We start from the raw sequence: 19,183 nt of genomic DNA, 5'->3' as shown, positions 1-19,183 counted from the left end.
TCAACATAGTTCCTAGTGACATGTCACATTGTATCCTAAACTATTCTCGTGGTTCAAACGGGATTTTCTCGATATCTCATGTTTGTCCTAAACTATTCGTTCACACACTTGACGTAATAAGTAATCATATAAACTCATACATTAACAAAATATTAAAAACGTGATATATCATTGCAACATTTACACATGAACTTACCTATGGTAATCGAGCCTAATCGTCGTATACTTTATTCTTCCCTCGATCAAGACCCGTATCACGTTTTTCTTGATCTATAATGTCAAATTTAACTTGTTTATTAATCTCATTATTCAAATCAATCGATAATTCATGCTTTTGTAAAATATCTTTTTACCCCTAACTTTTTACTTATTTACAATTTAGTCCCTAGGCTCGTAAAAATGAAATGCATGCATTTTCTTTGTTACCCAAGCCTAGCTGAGACAATAACATGCTCATTTCAGCCCACATTTTCCTTTATTTCACATTTTTACTACCCAATTTTACACTTTTACAAACAAGTCCCTTTTTTAGGTGTTTTCACAAAAAATCACCTAGTAAACATTCATATTCCTCCATTAATCAACAAAATACATGCATGTTACACTTGGATCAAATTTCATACACAAACCCTAGCTCAAAATATAGCTAGAAATGGGTAGATCGTGCTTCAAAGACTTCAAAAATACAAAGAAAACTAAAAGCGGCGCTATGGAGAACTTACAATCAAGCTTGGAAATGTTGAACAAAACCCTAGCTATGGCTATTGAGAAATTTGGCTAGCACTTGGAGAATATGGACACAAATTTTGCTATAATTTTCCGTTTCTATTCTTTTAATTACCAAATGACCAAAATGCCCTTAGGGTCTTTATTTCAAATTTTTCCTATGCATGTCTATTTTTGTCCAAAATGATAAAAATTGGTCAAATTTCTAATCAGGACCCTCTAATTCAAAATATAAAGCAATTTCATGCCTAAATGTCCTAGAATGAAAGTTTTAAATCTTATTCAATTTGGTCCCTAAAATTCAATTAGACATTTTATGCATAGAATTTCTTCATAAAACTTTCATACAAGCATGCAATCATATCATAGACCTTAATTCGGATTTGTGGTCTTGAAACCACAATTATGACTAGGCCTTAATTCGGGACGTTACAAAATTAAATTCCAAAAATTAAGTGCAGACTTTACACTACTTGGGCACACACTCATGTCTACAGTCGTGTCCCTCACACGGCCGAGACACACGGCCGCGTCTCTGCCTGTGTGTTTACTACAGGGAATTTTGTTTTACCTAATTATGGTACAGGGGACACACAGCCAGATCACACGCCCATATGGTAGACCGTGCGTCACACATGGTCTAGACGCACGCCCGTGTGCCTACCTGTACGGACAACTTTGAGGCTATTTTCCAAGCCTTTTGTCACCCTTAATAACACATGCACACTTACACATCTCAATGACATCCTACATAGCATAATTTAGCAGCATAATTGAGCACTTACACATTCATAACAAGGCTCATGCATATCAACTTGTTGTCAACTTATACTTGCTTAAGACTTCATATTTTATTTAGACCTAGCTTACCAAATTCACATGCAATATGAAATACCAAATTTATTTCCATTACATACATTCATGCCTTAGTTGTTATTATGCTATTTACTCACACTTCCATCATCAGACATCCATCATCATATCTAATTCATCCATGCTAAATGAATTTAACCACAACATGAGTGACCATAGCACATGCATGCAAATATGAATAAGATTACATCCCCATAATTAATATGAGCCATATCTCATAGCCATATACAAAATGAATTATCAAATCATTAAAAGCCAACACATTTGGCTAACCCAATATGACATATAACAAAAAGACCAAGTCCCTATACATGCCATACTCAAAATACTTAAATTCACTATACCCAAAAGATTAGTTGATAGTGTGAATCGAGCTCTGACGTCCTTCGATCCCCAAGCTAGCTTGGAGACACTATAGAGGAATGGAAAAGAAAGGGGAGTAAGCATAAAGCTTAGTAAGTTTGCATGTAAATAATTAACAACATTAACCATACATTATGCACATAACATAATAATATTTATCATAATGTCATCAATTATCATAGTTACATTTAAAGTCATGTCATTTGCATAATGTACAATACATGATCATAATTCATTCATTCACATCTTACTGAGGTCTCATCGATTCATAATCTCAATATTTATGAGCTTTGTGTACGTACCTGTACCCTTTCAACATGATCATACATTGTCATCTCTTTAACATAATCTTTGGATTACCCGTTGAACCACTTGGAATTACTAAAGGATACTCAGGAATTCTCATAAACATAGTAAGATGCCAATGCCATATCCCAGATATGGTCTTATATGGGATCAAATGTCGATGCCAATGCCATGTCCCAGACATGGTCTTACATGGGATCACACATAACCGTAATGTCACGACGTTTGTATCCTAACTATTCCTAAGGTTCAACGAGGATTTTGAAGTATCGAACTCGTCGAATTGTCACCGAGTCTTCATTAATTAAATCCACAAGGACAATTATACAATTCATGCGACATTAAAGCATTAAATACATAATAATGTAACGTTGCATTATTTACACACAAACTTACCTCGGTACCCAAAATATGGCTACTATTCGATTTAGTCCACAATCTTGTTCTTTCCTCAGTTTAGGTCTAGACTCTATTTTTCTTGATCTATAATAGAAAACTACAATTTTTCCCCTCAATTTTCACATAATTACAAATTAGCCCCTAGGCTTGTAAAATGAAATGTGTTCATTTTCTTTGCTACCCAAGCCTAGCCAAACTTATATCATGCTTATATCAACCCACATTTTCTTCCAAATCAGATTTTTAACCACATATTTTACAACTTTTACAAAAAGTCCTTTTTAGGTGTTTTCATGAAAAACCACTTAGTAAAAGATGTTTATCATGCATCAAACTTTCATATTCCTCCATTAAACACCAAAACCCATGCGTGTCACAGATGGGTAAGTTTTTGAACAACCCTAGCTCAAAATAATGGTACAAATAGCTAGATTATGCTTCAAGGAATTCAAAAACGTAAAGAACATTAAAAACGGGGCTAGGGAGTACTTACAATCGAGCTTGGAAGTTGAAGAAAAACCCTAGTTATTTCTCATTGAGAATTTCGGCTAAGGAGGAGGAAGATGGACACAATTTTTGACTTATTTTTCCCTTTTGAATCTTTTATTAACCAAATGATAAAAATGCCCTTAAGGCCTTTCTTTCTAATTTTTCCTATTCATGCCCATTTTTTTTCCATAAAAATAGAAATTAGGCAAATTGCTATTTAAGGACCTCTAATTAACATTTCATGGAATTTTCATGCTTAAAGCTTCTAGAATTCACATTTTGCAACTTTTGCAATTATGTCCTAGATGTCAAATTGGACACTTTATCCATAAAATTTCTTCATGAAATTTTCACATAAGCATGTATTTATATCATAGACCTCATAAGAATCATAAAATAATTATTTCTACATCAGATTTTATGGTCTCGAAACCATCATTCCGACTAAGCCCTAATTCAAGATGTTACAACTCTCCTCACTTAATGGTTTTCGTCCCCAAAAATCTTATTGGAGAAGAGGTTTGGGTATTGGTTTCTCATGTTTTCCTCAGTCTCCCATGTAGCTTCTTCAACCCCATGTCTTTACCATAATACTTTCATAAGAGCAATACTTTTGTTTCTCAATTGTTCGACTTCCCGAGCCAAAATCTTAATCGGTTCTTCGCCATAAGTCATATTCGGTCGAATCTCAACCTCTGTTGGTGAAATCACATGTGAAGGGTCTGATCGGTATCGGCTTAACATAGACACATAGAATACATCATGGATTCTTTTCAACTCAGGCGACAAAGCCAACCGATATGCTACCGGCCCTAACTTTTTGGTAACCTTATATTGTTCAATAAAATCTGGAATCAGCTTGCCCTTCATGCCAAATCTGAGGACTTTCCCCCATAGAGATACTTTCAGGAATACCTTATCACCGACCTGAAACTCAATCTCCTTCTGTTTCAAATCTGCATAAGATTTCTATCTATCTGAAGCTGCTTTCAGAAAATCACGAATAATCTTCACTTTCTCTTTGGTTTCTTTGACTAAATCAACTTCATGAATCTGATTTTCTCTGACTTCAGTCCAATCCAAAGGTGTTCGGCACTTACGCCCATACAATGCTTCGTAAGGGGCCATGTTCAAACTCGACTGAAAACTGTTGTTATAAGCAAATTCCACCAATGGTAAATACTTTTCTCAACTACCTTGGAACTCAAGAACACAACACTGTAACATATCTTCAAGAATTTGAATTACCCTTTCGGATTGACCGTCAGTTTGTTGATGGAAAGCGGTACTAAAATTCAACTTTGTATCTAAAGCCTCTTACAACTTCTTCCAAAATCATGAAGTGAACCTCGGATCTCTATCCGATATAATCAATAAAGGTACTCCGTGCAACCTTACTATTTCAAAAATATACAACTCGGTGAGTAGTCGGTATGTACTAGTATAAAGTGAGCCGACTTACTCAATCGATCTACAACAACCCATACAGCATCTTTCTTTCTCAGTGTCAAAGGCAAACCCGTCATGAAATCCATAGTAATATAGTCTCATTTCCACTTGGGGGCCATTACAACCTGAAGTAAGCCTGAAGGTACTTGGCATTCGGCTTTTACTTGCTGACAAATCAGACATCACGAAATAAACTCTGAAATATCTCTTTTCATATTTGGCCACCAATACAATTTCTTCAAGTCATTGTACATTTTCGTACTACCCGGATGTATAGACAAACAACCACTATGTACCTCATGCAAAATCTTCTGAATCAATTCGGTATTTTAGGAATATAAATCCTATCTTGGAACATCAAGCAACCATCGGAACTAATCTGAAACTCTGATTCAATACCTGACTCACACTAAGCTCTCTTATCTTGCAGCTCACTGTCACTTTTCTGAGCTTCATAAATCTCTTGGACAAACATCAGTCTAGCTCTCAACTCAATTAGAATCGAACCATCATTTGATAAACCCAACTGAATGTTCATAGCCCTTACAGTAAATAACGACTTTCTACTCAAAGCATCAGTGACCACATTCGCCTTTCCCTGGTGATAATCAATCACCAGCTCATAATCTTTTATCAACTCTAGCCACCTCCGTTGTCATAGGTTCAAATCCTTTTGAGTCATCAAGTACTTTAAACTTTTATGATTAGTGATTACTCGACATTTCTCACCATACAAATGGTGTCTCCAAATCTTCAATGCGAACACAATTGAAGCTACCTCCAAATCGTGGGTCGGATAATTTTTCTCATGTGGCTTCAGCTACCTCGAGGCATAAGCTATCACCTTACCTTTTTGCATAAGTACACAACCCAATCCATTCAAAGACACGTCACTAAAGACCACAAATTCTTTTCCTAATTCAGGTTGCACTAAAATCAGTGCCTCGTTCAATAATGCCTTTAGTTTCTCAAAACTCTATTGGCATTTTTCTATCTATTCGAACATGATATCTTTCTGTAACAACTTCGTCATCATAGTAGCAATCATGGAGAATCCTTTCACAAACCGTCTATAATAACTGGCCAAGCCTAGAAAGCTTTCAACCTCAGTTACATTCCTCAGCGGTCCATTCAACAATAGCCAAAATCTTACTCGGGTCAACTCTAATGTAATCACCAGAAACAATGTGGCCCAAAAACCCAACTTCTAGAAGCCAAATTCACTCTTACTGAACTTGGCATACAACTACTTGTCTCTCAAAGTTTGCAAAACCGTTCTCAAGTGCTCGGCATGCTCGGTTTCATCACGAGAATAAATCAGGATATCATCAATAAAAACAACCACAAATTTATCCAAGTATGGTCAGAAAATATGATTCATTAAATCCATAAATACAATAGGCGCATTCGTTAAACCAAAAGGTATAACTAAAAATTCATAGTGACCATACCTCGTCCGAAATGCAGTTTTCGACACATCTGACTCCTTAACTCTCAATTGGTAATAACCACACCTCAAGTCTAACTTTGAAAACACTGTGACTCCCTTCAATTGATTAAATAAATCATAGATTCTTCATAAGGAATACATGTTCTTTATGGTTACCTTATTGAGTTGTTAGTAGTCTATACACAATCTCATTGAACTATCCTTCTTCTTCACACATAGTACCGTCGCTCCCCACGGAGAAAAACTAGGTCTCATAAAACCTTTGTCCGTTAACTCTTGTAATTGAATTTTCAACTACTTTAACTCCTTCGGAGCCATCCTATATAGAGCGATCGAAATAGGTGCAATACCAGGAACTAACTCAATACGAAACTCAACTTCCCTAATAGGAGGCAATCCTGGCAACTCTTCCAGAAACATATCCGAATACTCACTTACTACCTGCACTAATTCAATTTTCAACTCAGACTCTTTTGTATTCAATACGAATGCAAGATAAGCTTCGCAACCCTTTCTCATACATTTCTGTGCCGTCATAGAAGAAATCACTACAGACAAGCTATTCGATTTATCAGGTTCAACCCGAAGAATATCACCACTTTCACATTTTAATTCAATGATTTTCCTTCCACAGTTTACTACCACATCATGCATGGTCAACCAATCCATACCAAGTATTATATCAAATTCATCAAACGAAAAAAGCATAAGATTAGCTGGGAAACAATAACCTCTAATCATCAAAGGGCAATTCTTACATACTTTGTCAACTAACACATGCTTGCCTAGAGGGTTTGACACTTTTATCACAAATTCTATAGACTCAATAGGCATATTCATGCTAGACACCAATTTCACACAAACATATCAATGGGTAGATCCTGGGTCAATCAAAGTAACAACATGAGTAACATAGAGAGAAAAAGTACCCGTAATCACATCCGGAGATGAAGCCTCTTCATGAGCACGAATGGCATCAGTCATCGCAGGTGCTCTACCTTTGGGCCTCACAGTTGGATCTCTAGGTGCACCCTTGCTACTTGCTCCATTTCCGAATTTCTTTGTGGCATCCCTCGAGAAGCAATATTACCCGATCTTGCATTCAAAAATTTCTATTTTTCAACCCTCTCGGGGCAATCTCTAATGTAGTAATCTTGGGAACCACACTTAAAACAAGCTCCATTATTAACCCGAAACTCAGCGAGGTGATGTCTACCACAATGTGAATACTCTAGTCTACTCGGTTGGGCGTTACCAACACCAGCAATTGAAGTAGTCTAAGCCTTTGAAACCGAGTACTGTTTACCTTTATTTCTATTTGAGTACCCAACTGAAGCACTCGATCGAGTGTTAAACTCTCTCAGTTTCTTAGATAAGGACTACAGTGACTTACTCATATGTCTCTTCCTCGAATCTCAAGACTCAAACCCAGCTTTTCTTTTCTCTTTAGTCAATTCCTCGGCCTTGCAAGCTCTCTCAACCAGTATAACAAACTCTTTTAATTCTAGGGTGCCAACCAGCAATTGGATGTCTTCATTTAATCCATTATCAAACCTCTTACACATGATTGCCTCAGTCAATACACACTCCCGAGCATACTTGTTAAGTCGCACAAACTCACACTCATATTCTGTTAAAGACATTCAACCCTATTTCAACTCAAGAAATTCTTTTCGCTTCTGATCGATAAACCTCTGACTAATGTACTTCTTACAAAACTCCTTTTGGAAAATTCCCAATTAACTCTCTTCCTTGGTGCAACCGACACAAGGGTGTTCCACCACTGATAAGTCGAGTCTCTTAGGAGTGATACTACACACTTCATGCATTCCTCAGGTGTGCATAATTATTCATCAAATACTCTGATGGTATTCTCGAGCCAGAGCTCTGCCCTTTCAAGATTATCATTTATTCTAGCTTGAAACTCTTTGGCTCCTTGCTTTTGAATTTTATCCACTGGAGGTCTATTAAGCTTCATAAAATCCACACCTTGAGGTGCTACAGAATAGGCTGAGGAATAGGTGGGGGTGGAGAGGGTTGAGCGTTTGGGTTCGTTCGAACGAACTCCGTATACCAGACATTCATCATATGGAGAAAGGCTTCTCTAGCCTCATCTCTTCCTCCCTGACTCGCGATCATGGGTCTACTTTCAACTGGCACTGCCCCTTGAGTGGGAGCCGGCACATTACTTTCTACATCATCAGGTTCAACTTGATTGGGTTCTATTACTACATGAAAACACGATTTAAAAAGAAACAGGAGTCATCACACTATCATAATTCATTTATGGCATGTATAGCTAGACTTGTACACATGCTATGTTAGTATGAGAATTGACTAAATCGTGGCTCTGATACCATTAAATGTAACACCCCTTACCCATATCTGACGCCAGGACAGAGTTCAAGGCGTTAGCAGACTAAAAAATAAACATTCACACAAAACTGGGCCATAAAATTTCATTCAATTTAAAACCATTCATACGCATGCATATCGTCCCTTATACGGGCCTACGAGGCTCAAAACATATATTGGGTGTGGTTTGAGACTAAACCGAGAACTTTCAGAACTTTGACAACACTTAGAAAATTTTCTTAATTTAGGGAGTTACACACCCGTGTGGGTAAGCCGTACGGTCGCACACGCCCATGTGGCATGGGATACGCCCGTGTCCTCACCCCATGTAACTCTTTGTTTATGATGTTATCAACATAATTAGGGTCATAAGGCCAAGTTATCTGCCCATGTGCCTAGGCCATATGGCAAATTAAATTTCAAAAATTAAGAGCAGACTTCACACGGCTTGGGCACACGCCCATATCCTGCGGCCGTGTCTTTCACATGGTGGAGACACACGGCCATGTCTCTGCCCGTGTGTTTACTATGGGGCATTCTATTTTATCTAATTAGGGTGCAGGGGACACACAGCTAGATCACATGCCTATGTGGTAGACCGTGCGTCACACACAGTTTAGACACACGCCCGTGCACCTACCTATATCGACAACTTTGAGGCTATTTTCCAAGCCTCTTGTCACCCTTAATAACACATTCACACTTACACATCTCAATGACATCCTATATAGCATAATTGAGTACTTACACATTCATAACAAGGCTCATGCATATGAACTTCTTGTCAACTTATACTTGCTTAAGACTTCATATTTTATTTAGACCTAGCTTACCAAATTCACATGCAATATGAAATATCAAATTTATTTCCATTACATACATTCATGCCTTAGTTGTTATTATGCCGTTTACTCACACTTCCATCATCAGACATCCATTATCATATCTACAATTCATCCATGCTAAATGAATTTAACCACAACATGATGACCATAGCACATGTATGCATATATGAATAAGATTACATCCCCATAATTAATATGAGCCATATCTCATGGCCATATACAAAATGAATTATCAAATCATTAAAAGCCAACATATTTGGCTAACCCAATATGACATATAACAAAAAGACTAAGTCCATATACATGCCATACTCAAAATACTTAAATTCACTATACCCAAAAGATTAGTTTGATAGTTTTGAATCGAGCTTCGATGTCTTTCGATCCCCGAGCTAGCTTGGCGGCACTATAAAGGAATGGAAAAGAAAGGGGAGTAAGCATAAAGCTTAGTAAGTTTGCATGTAAATAATTAACAACATTAACCATACATTATTATACTCATAACATAATAATATTAATCATAATGTAATCAAGTATCATAGTTACATTTAAGCCATGTCATTTGCATAATGTACAATAAGACTCATGATCATAATTCATTCATTCACATCTTACCGAGGTCTCATCGATTCATAATCTCAATATTTATGAGCTTTGTGTACGTACCTGTACCATTTCAACATGATCATACCTTGTCATCTCTTTAACATAATCTTTGGATTACCTGTTGAACCACTTAGAATTAGTAAAGGATACTTGGGAATTCTCATAAACATAGTAAGATGCCAATGCCATATCCCAGATATGGTCTTACATGGGATCACAAATCGAAGCCGATAGCCCAGCTATAGTCTTACACGATGTCTCATATCGATGCCAATGCCATATCCCAGATATGGTCAGACATGGGAACAGATGTCGATGCCAATGCCATGTCCTAGACATGGTCTTACATGGGGTCACACATAACCTTAATGTCGTGACATTTGTATCCTAACTATTCCTGAGGTTCAACTGGGATTTTGAGGTATCGAACTCATCGAATCGTCATCTAGTATTCATTAATTAAATCCACAATGACAATTATACAATTCATGCAATATTAAAGCATTAAATACATAATAATTTAATGTTACATTATTTACACACAAACTTACCTCGGTACCAAAAATATGGCTACTATTCGATTTAGTACACAATCTTGTCCTTTTCTCGGTTTAGGTTCGGACTCCGTTTTTCTTGATCTATAATAGCAAACTTCACTTATTTAATTATCACATTGTTTAAAATAGTCCATAAATCATACTTTGAAAAAATCACAATTTTTCCCTTCAACTTTCACATAATTATAAATTAGCCCCTAGGCTTGTAAAATGAAATGTGTTCATTTTCTTTGCTACCCAAGCCTAACCAAACTTATATCATGCTTATATCAGCCCACATTTTCTTCCAAATCAGATTTTTAACCACATATTTTACAACTTTTACAAAAAGGTCATTTTTAGGTGTTTTCATGAAAAACCACTTAGTAAAAGATGTTTATCATACATCTAGTAAAAGATGTTTATCATACATCAAACTTTCATATTCCTCCATTAAACACCAAAACACATGCATGTCAGACATGGGTAAGTTTTTGAACATGAACCCTAGCTCAAAATAATGGTAGAAATAACTAGGGAGTACTTACAATCGAGCTTGGAAGTTGAAGAAAAACCCTAGCTATGACTCCTTGAGAATTTCAGCTAAGGAGGAGGAAGATGGACGCAATTGTTGACTTATTTTCCCCTTTTTATTCTTTTATTAACCAAATGACAAAAATGCCCTTAAGGCCTTTCTTTCAAATTTTCCTATTCATGCATAAAAAAAGAAATTAGGAAAATTGCTATTTAAGGACCTCCAAATCACTGTGGTCTCGAAATCACTGTTCCGACCTGGCCCTAGTTTGGGATGTTACATCCAACCACCCCTGAGCAACTTAAAAAAAACTTCAAATTGTCTCTAAATACTTTTAATTGTCCTAAAATTGTATTATTTTTTTTATAAAAAAATTAAAATTTTAAATTATGGTAAAACTCCAACTTATCTCAACCCAAACAAACGTGTTTTCAACCAACGATCTTCAAGCACTTTTTTTTTATAATTGGGGCAAGTGCCTATTTCCACTCAATGACTTGGAATGATCTCTAATCATAATATGATTAATTTGATTTAAAGAATATTAATATATTGTAAAATAAAAATTTTCATAAAATAAAAAATTCCGTTCAAGTTTAAAAGTGCTTTGGTAGCACCTCTTGTTCATATCGTACATAGAAACAAATGAAGGGTTTTACAAAATGATAATATGACAAATTGTGCTATGTGGCATTCAACTATTAGTCTAAGTGTCAAACATTTTCATATTTTAATATTGTTAGAGGGACCTAACCCACAATTAGAAACCTCAAATTTTAGAAATAAAAATAAAGGTTAACCATTATTATATAAAATAAAGATAAAAAAATGTTGAAAGAAAATTTGTTGAATTCTTTTATTATTTTTATTTTTATTATTTTATAAATCATGAATTTTATTAATAAGAGAGGTAAAGGAAGGTATAAGGAAACATTTCCTAAACAGAACCTTGCCTCAATAACCTGTTGTTAACTAGGCATAAACCAACAAATCATAAACACCAGAAAGGTAGAGTAGTAACAACGATTAAACTCGCTTCAAGTTCTTAGTAACAAGGATTGACATTAAAAAGCTAAGATCTTTGATCATTGCAAATTTGAAATCAAGTTTATAAAAGAAAAACAAACAACAATCACCATAGTTGATATTTTGAAAAGAAAGGAAGAGTTTTTCTTTTTTTACAAACAGCCATTAAAAGGGAAAGCTTGATATCAGATTCCTGAATGTTTTAATTTTCAAGTGCAATCATTTGTTAGGTGACACCAATAAAAAATATTTTTTAAATAAAAAATAGGATAATATCGCTAACCAGTCAGTCGACACCGATATTCACGGTAGATATCATCTCATTTTCCTATTAATCTATTTTTTTACCTTATTTTCGTATTAAATTAATTTTTTAGTATTTCTTTTATTAAAAAAAAAAAACCAACAAACAACACATGACTTGGCTGTCCTGGGGAGATAGTGCTTAAGCACATGGGTTGTTGCTTGGCCTAGTGCGTGTTTGAAAGCTGTGGTCTCATCTCAGGTAGTTTCATTTTCCTTGTACATATAATTTGAGTGTACAATATTGTACCAATTATACGATTCCTGAAGCAATGTCTAATGCGTATGGTCCTTTAATTAGGTTGTTTTTTTTTGGGACAATTTCTGCTGAAATATAAAAAGAAGATAGAACATAACTCAAATGCGAAGGCCAAGTGCCTTTGAATTTGATCTGAGTCAATAATATGTTGGTTGTTGTTGTTATTATTATTATTATTATTATTTAGAACAGGCATGTGTTGGTCACTGCCATAATGCAAAAGCTTTGGTGCAAATGGCACGAAAATGGCACCAATTGTGTTGCTTTACGGGTTGTCCATCTGATTAGTCTGGTTTGCCTGTCTTCCTGTCTTTCTAGTAATAGTGACCATGACTCTCGCATAATAGAATAACTTAAATACCTCATACAACATAATGTAATATAAAAAGTAACACAAATATAACTACACATGGTAAACCTTAAAATGGAAAATTTCTATTTTAATACCTCAAAATTTACAAAATTATAAATTAATTATAGTAAAATTATAATTAGACCTTCCCAAAATACTAAAATTTCAATTATATCCTTTTGAAAGTATATAAACCAATAAAAGTGAAACTGCATTTAAATCTTATATAAATAAATACATAACTTAATTTTAATCCAAAAAATTTCTTTCTTCTCTGTAAATACACAACTACTTTAAAATTTTATGATTATGAATTATTAATATAACAATATTTATATACATTTATGACACAATAATTTCTCATCTTTCAAATTAAAAGATCAAATGCAATATTTTTGAACAAGATACAATAGGATATTAATATGCAAGTTTAACATATCTATAAACTATATATATATTAGTGATGTCTGAATCAGTTCGAATCTGTTGGTTAGATCGATTGGAATAAAAATTAATCCGTGAATTGATACGGGCCGATTGAATTGAGTTAGAAAAACGATTGAACCAGTGGTTAAATATATTTTTATAATTATTTAAATAATTTTGTTTTTATTTTTTAATTTTCTAATAATTCATTTAATTTCAACAGTCCAAATTGATTGAACCAAGAACCGATGGTCTGATTAGTTCAACCACCAATTCGGTTCCTATATATAAAAGGAAGGCTCTGAAGGACACTTGTCTCGCTATATTTTTACATTATAAACTAATGGTTCAATTCTAATCTTAATCCCTCTATTTTATTTAGATTATATAATAATGATCAAATTTTAATTTCTATATTACGCTTAAATTTGAGATTTAATCTTTATATTTAATTTGTGACATAATTTGGTGCTTTAACTCTTATAAGATGATTAGTTTGTCTAAATAATTTATTTTGATTAAACTATTGATGTGAATTTTAAGAATTGTTAAACTGACGTTTGTACGCACAAAATGTAACAACCCGTTTTCAGTGAAATCGGAACAATGGTTTAAGGACCACAAATTCGAGTCATAAAGAAAATTTATTTTAAAAGTATTGCATGGTCTGCATTATGATAAGAATGTTACATGAAAATTTTGATAAGAAAATTTTACCGATTTTATGATTAATTATAGAAAGGACCAAATTGCATAAAAATGCAAAAGTTAAATTCTAGTAGCTAGAAGGATTAAATAGCTATGGAATTTAAAAATTGAGGTCCTTATATGGTAATAGACCATTAAGAAAAAGTTTTTAGATATTTATGATGAGTCATCCATGGAAAATTAGAAAAGGAAAATGACTAAATTGGAAAGTGGAAAAAATAATGGATGATAAATAAATTAAATAGAAATATCATATTATTATTATCATGTTCTTCCCCAAAAATGCTTGAAAACCCTAGGAAAGAGAAATGAAGCTTTCTTGGCTTAATTGGGTAAGTAATCTTGTCTCGTTTTTAGTAATTTTTATATTTCTGAGATCAGAATAGCTTAATCTATCTATTTTGGGGATTAAGTTGTAAAGATATAAAAGTATAAAAAAATTTCCATGGATGTAAATGCTAAAATTTTGAAATTTATGGTAGAAAATGAAAGGTTGTTGAAAGATAAACAACTTTTGTAAAGTGAATTTTCATGGAAATTTTTTTTATTTTTATGAAATATATGTGTTGTAAATATTATATGTAAAAATCAGTTAGGCTTAGAATAAGGATTAAATTTCATGAATTTCATTTTTTGAGCCTAGGGACGAAATCATCATTTATGAAAAGTATAAGGACAAAATGGAATTTTTTCTTAGGATGTGAATTGAATTAAATTGAGTATGAAATGGATTAAATTGACATTAAATTCTTTTATATAGATCCAGAAAGACCTAATACTGAGTTGGATCGAGGAAAACAAAAAGTTTAGGATTAGTAAATTCTCATATACAAACAAGTATCGAGGTAAGTTCGTGTAACTAAATTGTGTATATTTTCATATTTAAATTGAATGTTGTATATGTGAATTATGAATTTATTATGTATATGAAATTGATTATATATCCGACATGCCTGAGAATTGTTAAGTACCGTTTGAATAGATGAGATTCGATCGATACAAGTTTTCCCCCAATTGGTTGCGGTATTGCATATGTTGCGAACACACCATAGCTTGAAAGAGCATTCTGTTATTAGCCCTCTCGAGCTTCCCATTATATGGTTTAGCAAGCTTCTCGTTATAGCTCTTCGGAGCGTCCCAGTAGGTTGTGATCCTGCATTCGTTGTGGACACACCTTAGCTCTTATGAGCATCCCAATTAAAGGCTTTTCGTGAGCTTCCTGTTAAATTGGCTCTTTATGAGCTTCCCGATAATACTCGCTTGAACTTTTCGATATATGGCTATCCGAAGCTTCTCGTTGCATGACTCTTTGTGAGCTTCCTGATAGGCTCTTCGTGAGCTTCCCGATATGGTTCTTTGTGAACTTCCCAATTATGGCTCTTATGAGCTTCCTGTTATATAGCTCTTATAAGTTTCCCGATAGACTCTTTATGAGCTTCCCGCTACAAGGTTCGAGAGTTTGCTTCCCGATCATGTGCTCTAAAGAGCACCCACGTATATGAATTGAAGGATCATTAATAAGTACATATTCTGTGTACTACCCGAGTATCTATCGATATTTCAATGATTTAATGGACAAAACTCCTAATATGAGAAAATATGAGAATTAAATGAATTATATCTTGAATATCTCTGAAATACCTGGAAATGGTTTTATGATGAGCCCATCTCTGCTTTCTTGATAATCATATAAAATTTCATGGCTAACCTATTTGGTGTGAGCATATGTAGGCAACTGGCCACATAGTTTTGGATGCATGTTTGTATGCTTACTTTAAATGAATATGATTGGTAAGTCAATTTCCTATTATACGAACTTACTAAGCATTTGAAATGCTTACTTGGTTTTCTTTTATTTGCATTATAGTGCTTGGAAGCTCGTAAAGGTTGGAGTCAGTTGGAGTCGGTCGGAGCATCATCACATTATTCTTCAATCCATTTTGGTATAAATAGAAAACTTGTTTTGGTATAATGGCACGTATAAGCTAATTTGACCAATGTTGACATGTAAATGGTTGTTTGTAATCTAGCCATTAGAATGGCTAGTAATGGTATGTTTTAGTATATAATTATAAGGCTATAATATGTTTAACATATATGTGTATGGTATTGTTAGATTGAATTATGGTAAATTATATGATTTCAGAAAAAGGTAAGTTTAGAAATACATGAATGTAAGTGTTAATATATCATACATAACTCTTGTGTTTGGCTTGGATAAGTTGTCTTGAATTGGTTGTTGAAAATGTTGAAGCGTTGATGTCGGAGCAAGGTAAAAAGGGTGAGAAATCAGGCTTGGAAAATGGTCTTATTTTGTCCACACGGGCATGTGTCTTAGCCGTGTGTGACACACGGCCATGCGTATGGGCGTGTGGTTTGGCCGTGTGTCCCCTGCATCTTAAAAGTAGAGAAATAGAATGCTTCAAATTGTTCACACGGGCAGAGACATGGGTGTGCGTCTCAATGGTTTGAGACACACAACTCAGCACATGGGCGTGTGTCCTGGCCGTGTAACCCCTGCACCTAATTTTCGAAAATTAAATTGTCCACACAGTCTAACACACAGGCTTATGGTTGGCCGTGTGACCCAAGTCAGAGAGTTACACGGATAAGGACATGGGTTGAGACATGATCGTGTGTCTCACATCGAATGCCCACACGGCCTGGAACACGGGCGTGTCATTGGCCGTGTGAGGCACACGGCTTACCTACACGGGTGTGTGTCCCCTGTATTTAGGAAAATTTTTAAAATTTAGTGAAAAATTCTCTAGGTTTCTGATTTAGTCTCGACTTGTTTCTTATGTATAAATAGGACCTCGATGGTCTATTTAAGGAACAACATGATTGAATTATGATTTGTTTCGAACATGAATAGTAAAGACATGAATAAATTGTAATTGAACTATAAATTTTGGCAATGCTCTATAACCCTGTTCCAACGATGAATATGTGTTAGGGGTGTTACAGAAAATTTGAGTCGAAAGTTGTCTTGAGAATTTGACGTCAGATTTTATTGATAACTTCAAAAGAGGTTACAATCTTTGGAAATTTCTTTACAAATAAAACTCGTCTGATTCTTCTCTTTAGTTTGAACTTCAATCCAAGGGTCATCTCACTTGATAATGGAATGATGCAGCTTTCTTCAAAGGTTATCAAGACTTGATCTTGAAGGAGAGATGCTTGGTTGAGAATTTGATTTTATTTTATTAGGTTTCAATGATCATTGAGACTTAGATTTTGAATCAAAGATGTTTGCTGCAACGGTCATTGAGAATTGATCTTGAAAATGATTTTGGACTTCCTTTTCTTCAATTGAATTGGATCGAAATGTAACTTACTTTAGAAATGACTTTTGGCTTCTTCTTCGTGGTTGAACTGGATGGGGAGGCGACTTTTCTTCAGAACTAATTAAGTGTTCTTTAGAATTTTTTCAAGTTCTTTGGCTTCTTCAAAAATTTCTGTGAGAACCTTCTCGGGTTCTTCAACTTATGAGTATATAGAATGGCTTGGTGTGACCACTTCTTATAGTTCTAATTACTTTATTAAAGAGAATTCTAATAGAATTTAAATGTTTCATTTGATAGTTCTATAAAAATTTAAACTCTTTTTATTTATTATTTATGTCTTATTAATTTAATTAGTTAGAGATAAAATAATCATTTAATATTATCACTTAATTATTTTATTTTTTAATTAGTGATGATATAAAGTTTTATTATTTATCTCATAATTAATTTAAATTAATTAGAGAAAAATAATTAAGATATAGTGTATAATATTATCATTCTTACAATGACAATTTCGATTTTGCCCATAGTAATTTTTGATTGCGACATGGTGCTTTATATTTAGTGGAGAAAAAATTATTTACAAATACTTCCTTTAAGATTTGATCATAAACAAGCGTAACAAGTGAGGTAGTCTTCAAATTTGATGTAAGGCTGACGAAAATCTGTCATGTCCGACTTAAAACAATTACTTTATCTTGATTCAGATACTACTTTTATGCAAAATAAAAAAAAGTAACTAATAATTCAGCATACTCCTGTTGTACGTGGCAACCAAAAGGATAAAATTCCAACTTCAAGTCCGTTTTAATCGCAGACTTTGAGGTGCAATTCAATTTTCAATGTACTAAACTTGTCAACGTATGCACCGGCATTTGTAGAGTTCAATTGGTAATTGGTTTGCTACAAAGCAGGCCTAAAGTAGCATCCGACTAGAGTTATACATGTCCGGGTTGGATTGGGTGATTCGGATCAGACTCTACCAAAATTTTAAATTTAATTGATAGGTTTGGCTCGGCTTAAAAAATAGGTCTAAATTTTTATCTAAGTCTAACTCAGATAAAAATATTAAAATTCGGGTTCGGTCCGATCATATTAATTTTTTTTATTTTTTATATAAAAATTTTAAAAATAAATCACAAAATATATTAAAAATATTAAAATAAATATTTCCTAACAAATTCAAAATAAATTAAAAAATATATTTATACTTAAATAACACTAAGATTAGTGTAATTTAACAAGTAAATACCTCTAAAATAATAGCAAAATTAATAATAAAACAAGTGTTATACAATATTCAAATATTAACAGCAAAATAGTAGGAACATAATAGTGAAATGATAGCAAAACAGTGGTAAAAGTTGGCAAAAAAGAGAGCAAAACATAGAAAAATAGCAGCAAAATAACAAGGTTTTTTTTATTGCAAATTTGGGTCCGGCTCGGGCAAAAAAAACCTTATGCAAGGCTCAACCCGCTTTCTAAACAGGCCTTATTTTTTGCCCAGACCCATTTTTCGAGCCTATATTTTTGCTCAAGCCCTCCCATTTTTTGGGCAGACCTTCAGGCCAGGTTGGGTGGTCTGGCCCATGGACAACTCTACATCCAACTAGATTTTGTTTTAGTTCAAGATGAACTCAAAGTTGAATAGAGTTCCTTGAACGCCCATGATCCAAATTATTGTACCTAAAGAAACAAGGGCCAGACACTTTTTGTTTTCATCAACCGTAGTATCTTTTCCAAATTTTGCCGCTTTAGAAGATGGATTAAAGTCGATTGCACTATTGGATATTATTTTAGGTTCATCATAGTGTATTTCAAAGAGCACAAAGAGTATTTGCATTTGTAGTCAGTTATAACAGTCGAAGGTGTACCGTAAAAAAAAAGCTA

Source organism: Gossypium hirsutum, chromosome A03 (genome assembly GCF_007990345.1).
Source record: "Gossypium hirsutum isolate 1008001.06 chromosome A03, Gossypium_hirsutum_v2.1, whole genome shotgun sequence".
Lineage (NCBI taxonomy): Eukaryota > Viridiplantae > Streptophyta > Magnoliopsida > Malvales > Malvaceae > Gossypium > Gossypium hirsutum.
Note: the sequence above shows the minus strand (reverse complement) of the source record.